The following is an 8,634-nucleotide window of genomic DNA, read 5'->3' as shown; positions in this document are numbered from 1 at the left end:
CGTGCGGGTTCCTTGATTAAGGGCCAGGAATTCATTCAACTTCCGATCAAGAATGCCAGCTGGGATATGGTGTCCTCTGAAGGCAGTCTTGAATTCCTCCCAAGATACTTCACGATCAGCGGGGAGCATAGCACGGAAGTGATCCCACCAAGTCCGAGCAGGGCCGCGAAGCTGCTGTGCAGCGAAGCGAGCCTTGGCCTCATCAGGGCAGTCTCCCGTGAGGAGGGGAAACTTGGACTCGACGACGCGAAGCCATACGTCGGCGTCCAATGGATCCTCTGCCTTGGTGAACAAGGGCGGCTGCGTGCTCAGAAACTCCTGGTATGTTGCCATAGCCGGAGGTCGCTGATGCTGGCCTCCACCATGCTGCTGTTGGTGGGGCTGGCGCTGCAAGAGCTGTCGCAGAATCTCATTCTGCTGGGCCATCAGCTCCTGCACTGTGGGAGCTGGGGGAGGTGGCGGGGGAGCTTGCTCGTTCTGCCCGTGACGCTGCCTAGCTGCCATCTAAAAACAGAGATTGTCGCCATTGTTATCCCAACTCACAGTTTCGAACGGCAAGATATCATCTCATATGGAAGGAAAATGCCATAATCATAATATTGGGTTTGAAATGAAGGTAACATGGTGACAAATATCCCACAGATTTTAAAAGTTTACAGGGTTACATCAATCAGGGGAAAGTACCCATAAGCCTAGTCCAAAATGTGATACTACTAAGCTCGCATAGGTCTCTATCCGCCTAAAAAATGTCAAAGCGACTGCTTAACCCTGAGCGGTGGAAGCGACACTGGATACGGGTGAAGGAGGCATCGCGGAGGTAGTCCCATTGGCACCAGGGGCTGGTCCTAGCTCCTCGGGAGCCTCTTCTCCCTCGCTTTCTGCTTCATTGGCCTCCATCTCCAGGTGGTGCATGTCCAAGTGGTCATTTGCTTCCTCGAGTTCCCTCTGCACATCGTGAAGCTGGTTCTCCAAGACATCAATAGTGTTGTCTCGGATCTCCACTTGCTGTTCCAGGGTGGTGATACGCTGGCTCAGCCTTTCCACCTGCAGATCCTTCTCCACCAACTCTGTGGATAGGTCGACCACAAAATCTTCCCGACTGTCGAGAGTGAGCTTGGCAGTCTGAGCGGTGTTAGCAAGAAGTGTCATAGCATCGCTCTGAAGGGCCTGAAGGCGGTACAACACACTCATGCACTGGACAGTGACCCTCCCAACCAAGTCAGGATACATCGCCCACACATCCTTCACATGGCTCACGCGGTTACACCACATGGGATCATCCTTCTTCTCAGCAGGGAAGAGTCCCAAAGGGTGCATCACCATCTCCAGGGGATGGTAGCCACAAAAAGTCGTCAGAGTCTTCATGGCTGCTGCCTCAACGGTGTCGTCCGTCCTGAGTCCAATCGTCTCAGAGTCAAGAGAACGCCAACCCGGCTGAAGGGGATGAGCCTCCAAAGTCAGCCAGACCCGACAACAAGGTACCCGATGCTCCTCATACAACTGCACCATGTACAAAGGGGGCGTAGGGTAACCGGCGGAGTTAAGCACTTCCCACAAGATGGAAGGAAAGCCATCGCGAGAAAGGAAGTCAGAACTGAAACGAGAGTCTCCTCCACTGGCGGGGGTGGGTGAATTCATCTGCGGAAGGGAATCAAAGATAAAGATTATGGTGGAAGGAAAAGAAAAAGAGAGCCGAATGGTTCCAAAGAAAGGGGGTTAGCTCAAATTTTTAATTCTTCTTGGTGTTTTATAATGCATGCATGCTGGAAGAAACGTTACCTCTCAAGAGAAAGATAGGGTGCCTTTTTAGGACATCCCGAAAATATAAGTATTGGCCCACGGGGCTTAATTAATTAGCCACCTATATTCCCCTCTATGCCTAAGGCCTTTCGTCTTAGGTCTAGCGGTCTGGTCCTGACGATCCGTAACAGTTTCTAGGCAAGTTTTAGGTTTTGAAAGTTGGTATTCATGGTTTATTGTCCTTCTCTGTGGTGGAATTTGCTCCGATACCAGCTGTGGCAGAACCGCCCGAATTATTCCAGCTTAAGTGCCTAAGTCACGCCCCAGGGGCCGTAACACACTTAAATCGGAATAACCCGTCAGTCCCTCAGATCTAGTCTGATAGAGCCACTTAACCAGGATCAAATTCCACAATCTCACTCGAAGGTGAGTCACAGAAGAAATACAATAAAACAGGAAACCTCAAATTAAGTACGGAGTTATTACATAAATCGGAGTTTTTGAGTAGCAATAAAGTTCACAAAATAAGGTCCAGCGGATAATCGATATCGTCGGTGTCGAGGAATTGGGCAAGGCCTAGCCCACTAATCCTCGTGCTCCTCTCCTGCCGGAGCAACATCCCACTCGACCGTCCAACCCGGTGGCAGGGTGGTAGGCCAAGTCACACCATCAACCATTTCCTGCATGGTACCTGCAAAAATGGTGCCACAAGCAAGGCTGAGTATACTAATACTCAGCTAGACTTAACCGGTGTGAGGAGTCTACTCCTATACCTCTAGACTATGCAGCTGTTTGGCTGAGGGGTTTGGTTTGCCAAAAGCACTAGCTATTTCTAAAATCAATTTTTAGCTTTTCAAGTTCTATCATCATTAACTTAGCTAGGTTTGCTCCTTCTAAGCATACATGGTAACAATCAATTAGTTCAATCAACAAGTTATCTCATATAATCCACATTTCACTTCTTACTCGATGCAGTACAAGGAATCAAGCAGTCTCATTAGCTGCGAGAAGCAGACGATTCGAATCGAGTTTTAAACCTTGCAAGGTAAACCTAAACACACGGCATGTCGGGGTACTCCGACCCCACACATGACAACCGTCCCCATCGATTCCCCGTTCGCGTCCAGGCCTCACCGCCTTGGCATACAATGCTCCACTGACCCCGGCTGCCGTCGTGCAGTGACCGTACTTGTACCCACCATAGCTAGCATGAGAGACCCAGTCTCAGGTCGCATGAGGGATAAAGTCCGCGCCCGGCTTCACTCAGGTACTAGGTTTACCGGTTACCATTTTTCCCAGCATGTGCTTAGTACGTTCAAAAGCTTGACTCAGGTATCCACACATTAATCCTTAATCCATTTTTCCCGTCTCATGGACAAGGCATCCTCCCTGGATCCAAATCCATAGACCAACATAAATCCCGTTATCAAGATGAATACAATCAATTCCTGACCTCGCGCGAGTGCTAGAAAAATCACTCGACTTCTACCGAGATCCTGATTAGCAAGCAGCTACTCGACCTAGCATACTAGTATTCATCTCAAAAAGGAATCCTAAGTTCATGCAACTAGAGGTTTCAAGCAACTCCTACACTTAAGTGCACATTGCAATCCTACAAGCATTAAGTGTAGTAAAGTAGCATATAATAATACAGTTATGCATAAAACCGGGGCTTGCCTTCAATTGCTGGGGTTGCGGGGAGATCCTCAATAGCAGCCTCTGAAGCCTGCTCCTGGTCCTCCTCTTGGACAGGTCCTTGCTCGGGGATGAGCACGTACTCTCCGTCGGCAAGATTACAATCTAATGAATGCAATGCGTAAGTGTAACACCCTAAATCTGTCAATTGAAAATAACTTAGTTTATATTATTAATTTCTAGTAGAAAGAAAAATATCTATGTTTATAATGAAATGGTGTTATAATTAAACTGAACAATTCCTTAAATATTAAAATTTTGCCAAGTGATTGATGCATTCATGTCGAGGCATAAATTTTGTTTGATGTATCCATTTTTTTTTGAGAAAAATCTCATTTTATAAAATAAGAATGAGCTGTTAAAATAAGTGTTGTTGGAACGTGTTTTTCTTGATTGGTTAATAATTTTCGTTGTAGTAATTAGTGAAACATTTATTTTCATTCTATAGGACCAATCTATTTAAATAATAGAGTATTGCCTAAAATATTCTATTCTTTAAAATTAGATATTTTTATTTATAAAACATTATATTTGTATTTATTATATATATTTAAAATATTTAAATATAATATATATATATATATTTATATGTGACTATTTAAAAAAAATAAAAAAGGAAAACAAATACACACGCTCTCCCTCTAGCTCTCTAGGCCTAGGCCTACCCATCGCTCAGGCCTAATCCGACGTCCCGCTCCTTCATGTCTGGCTACCAAGTGGACCCTTCTTTATTGGCTCTATGGCAGGTGGGTCCTGGTACCTATTCTTCTTCCTTTTCACATCTCATCTCCCGTTTGTTCTCTATATGGAACGGAGGGAACGCCGCTGTTCGTCTCGCCTCCCCGACGTGCCGGCCGCCCGTGCCCAGCCAGGAGCAGCCGCGCCCAGCCGGTCGACCGCGCAGCGTGCCAAGCCCCGCCCTGCGATCCGCGTCCTAGGAGCAGCCGCGACGCCTCTGCCCAAGCCGAAGATCGACCGAGCAGTCCGCGCCGCGACCGTCCGTTTATCCTTCGTTAATGGAGCTTCAAAGCAGCCGTTACTCCCTCCCCCATTACTCCCTCTCCCCATTGATGACTGCCTTGAAGTCGACCGACGCCCCATTTCCTCTCCCTGGCACCCTCTCATCTTCTCTCTTTCCCTCTATAAATTGGTGACGGATCTTTCTCCCTCTCACAACAGAGCTCCCTTCCTCCCCTAAGTTCTCCCTCGCTCCTCACATTCGCACCCTGCTCTTTGGACCACGACGGACCGCCTCGCCGGAATCTCGCCAGTGTCAACGCCACCGCGCTGGAGCTAGTCTGCGCAGCACCCCGGCACCCGCAACAATGCCACGTACCCGCCGTCGAGCCCCTGCTCACGCCGTGCCGAGCTCGCCGTCGTGAAGCTCGTCGCCGGACCGTCCGCGTTTCCCGCCGGAGTTCCATCCGCGCAGCACGACGTTCGCGCTCTTTCCTTCCCGCCAAACCACTCCCCCGTCGACGTTCGTCCCTGTGCATGAGCAAACCCAAGGTTGAAGATAATCCCAACCGCTAATTTACTTTCTAAATCATGTTTTAAATTAATTTATGGATCTTGTGAATTATTGTTGTAAAATTAATGCGATTTGTCGATTCGTGTATGAGTTTAGAGATTCGTTGTATGTATACGTGTAACCAAAATCAAACCCCGCGACAATATTTTAAATATGTGTATGATTTTTATAGTTCTAAAAATGAGCACGATCACTATTCACTACCGCCGTGATTTTCATACTAGAAAACATTTACAAATTTGATTTCACTTTTGTGTGTGGAACGATAATTGTTAGTAGTAGTTTAAGTATAAACTTATTTGCATGAAGAAATTGAAATAGACACCAAGTCATGTATTTTCTAGTCAAATGAAAATATATATAGATTTTACTATTCCTAATAAAAAGTATTCATAAAGATAGCACTTAATTACTTAGAATTAGTAAGATATTTATTTATGTCATAATAACCATGAATAGATTATTAAAAGTTCCATTTAGTAATTTACAATTAATTCATAGTATATTGATGTTAGAAGAATTAAGTAAACAATTTTAACCACACGTATAATCTCTATGTAGAAAAGAAATGATGAAATCCGAAATAGTAGAATTTATAATAATAATTTAATTAGGCGCTCATACTTTCCTATTAAAGAAATTGATAGTTATAATGGTAAATATAGGTTTCTTAATAAAGAATTAGATAATTTGTTTCTAACTATAAAATGACCTTTTTAATAGTCATCATGATTTTTATTTAATAAGATTCGTTATAGATGTTTAAGTATAGCCGTACTAAATAGTAATATGTCATATAACTTTTCTAATAATGATATAATGGCTCACACCGTCATAACTAAAATGATAGTTTATACATAATTTCCTCTCTAATTAATTGGATCATTTGTTCCTACAATTGAATTAAAGATAATTAATAGGTTAATTATCCTTTATCATAATGTATTAATTAAACCTATAGTCAATTTGTTCTTAATTAGATTTATGGCATGATTAATGATTCCATAGAAATTAATCCTCATTATATACGAATCACTTAGTTTTTCCTAAAGGATAAAATAAAGTAATAAGAGTTTAAGTTCTTTTATAACTTAAAATGTTACTTTATATATTGACTTCGAATATAGTAATATAGGCTATGTGCTTTTTAATGAAATGAAATGATGGTTATGTGTTCATTACCTTTTTGCATGAAAATCCATTTAAGGCCCATAACCTAACTCGTCTTAAATAGGTGATTAATAATATAATTATGATCTTTTCACATAAAAAGTTGTTTATGAGCTTGTTATAAAAGTAATGTTTAATAATGTGTTTTATAAACTCATTAACCTTAGATATATAACATATATCTTGTCTAAGAAGTTAAAAAGGTTTAATATTGTTATAACGTGTTTTATCATCTTATAAACCCTTTATCTTAGACATATCACATATGACGTTTTATAAACAATTAAATTGGTGAACTTAATATTTGTAGATCTTAATTAAGATATTTTTAAGCTCATGTCTTGTTTTATAAAGTATAGATCACACATTTTTGAAAAGAATACATTTTTATTATAACCCTTGCGACGTTTTTGAAACGCGAACGCTCTTTTCGTTAGGCTTTCTTTTAGTATTACGTATGGTGAATATGGTATGTTATTGAGTGGTGTTTGTTCTTCTTGTTTGTTTGTGTGATATTCAGTGGTTGATCTAGTAGTTAAGAATCAAGATCTATTCCTATCCGTGGAAGAACCTCAAGTTTTCAATAAGCAAGGCAAGTGGACTTCTCCCTCTGCATACTCTGTTTGATCCCAAACAATACATTTAATAAAGTTTATTCTTTTGGATATATATGCATAATTTGACGGGTTACCTATTTAGATAACCTTTCCAACCTTATTCCTTGATCAAACCTGGGAATTATACTTTACCTTAGTAGCTATGCTATTGCTACAACTTAACTTTATGCAGTCACTCCGGTTTGTGATATTAATGTTCCAAAATGGTAAGTTTACTTTATATTGTTAACCCGATGGTTAAACAAGATCATTGCATATTAATTGGAACATGGAGTGACCACCCGGGAAAACAGTGCTGCCATGAGAACTATCATGGCTCTGGTCTTGGCTAAATAACTAGGGAAGTCTTATGTTGGGTGCTGGTCGTGGTCGACAGGAACGGGGGCATCTGGCAAGCTCTTATAGTTTCGACTCAGGCAGATTGGATACGGGCATAGTTCCTAAAGCTTTACCCTGTAGTCTGGACTATAAGTTGGTTACGGTAGGTGTGCCTTATGCAGTTTGACCATTTCCAGCATTTGCGTAATGAGGACTTTAGGGAGAAGCCTCGTAGTGAGACCCTGGCCATTCACCTCGGAAGTGAATACAGGTCTAGCTAACCCAGGCAAAAAGGGAATCGCGACTCATGGGTAAAGATGCGCCACCTCTGCAGAGTGTAAAACTGATATATCAGCCGTGCTCACGGTTATGAGCAGCCTGGACTCCTCACATGATAATTGAACTTGAAGATGGAAATAAATCGAGATCCGATGATCTGCCAATGGTTTTGCTTAAGTGGTTTCACTTAAGTGTTTTTTATACTCTTGTATCTTTGTTTAATGGGAATACTTGGGATTCACACTTATTAGTAAGACAGGTGTTGTTAATAAAATATTGACCAACTAAAATGCTTACTGCTCAACCTTAGCCTCACCTTGTTACCTTGCATTAGTTTTTCCCCCACTTGCTGAGCCCCGACCATAAGTGAGCTCACCCTTGCTTAATTTTGATCAGAAGTTGCAGATGAAGATTATGATGCTGAACTCCATGGATGCTAGTCTAGTGATACCCCCGGTCATCTTCCTGTGTATGGATGTCCATGTTCGCTGTACTTTGATGAATAAAGGTTAAGACATTATGTCTGTTCAAAGTGTAATATGTTAATATAATCGTTATTTACGCTCTTATGCATTGTTCTTTTGATATATTACACTTGTGACGTCAACATATGTGTGGAAATAGATCCTGGCACACATATGCTATGCACCCGGCTCTGCCCTCGGAAACGGGTGTGACAGTAAGATATATGCATGATATGATATGTGCTTTTAGAAATTACAACTTTAAAGGTGTATGATCTTTTGAGGTTAAACAAGTTAACTTTACTTATGTAAAACCCTTAGTGGTATACTTGGTAAATCGGGTTAAACTTAGCTAAGGTAAGTGGTAGGTTTATTTTTGGGGTTCCACTGAATTCTTTTTAAGTCTTAGGGATAAATGATAAGTACTCAAGTTAGATTTATTGAGGTGAGGTTTATTTCTTCTTCCCTTTTCTTTTATTCTCTTAAGGTTTTGGAGTAGGTTTGAACTACAAGTTGCTATTATAAAATTCTAAAATTTCTGCAAAAATTACAGTGGCTTGTTACTGGTGTGTGTTTCTCTGTCTCAAAATTTGGGGATCAGAAAGTGAATAGTTTTCTCTGGATAAAATTATCAAATTTTAGGGCAGAAGGGGTGCTTTGAACTACAACTATTATTTAACAGTGGGTAATTCTCTAAAACTTATTTTTGCTGGCTTTTAGGTGTTATAACATGACTTGATACAAATTTCTAGTCATTACTACCTTTTAATTATTTTTCTATGGTTTTCTCAAGTTTCTAGCCAAATGGGTGCTTTCTACT

This window comes from Zea mays, chromosome 9 (assembly GCF_902167145.1).
Source record: "Zea mays cultivar B73 chromosome 9, Zm-B73-REFERENCE-NAM-5.0, whole genome shotgun sequence".
NCBI lineage: Eukaryota > Viridiplantae > Streptophyta > Magnoliopsida > Poales > Poaceae > Zea > Zea mays.
Note: the sequence above shows the minus strand (reverse complement) of the source record.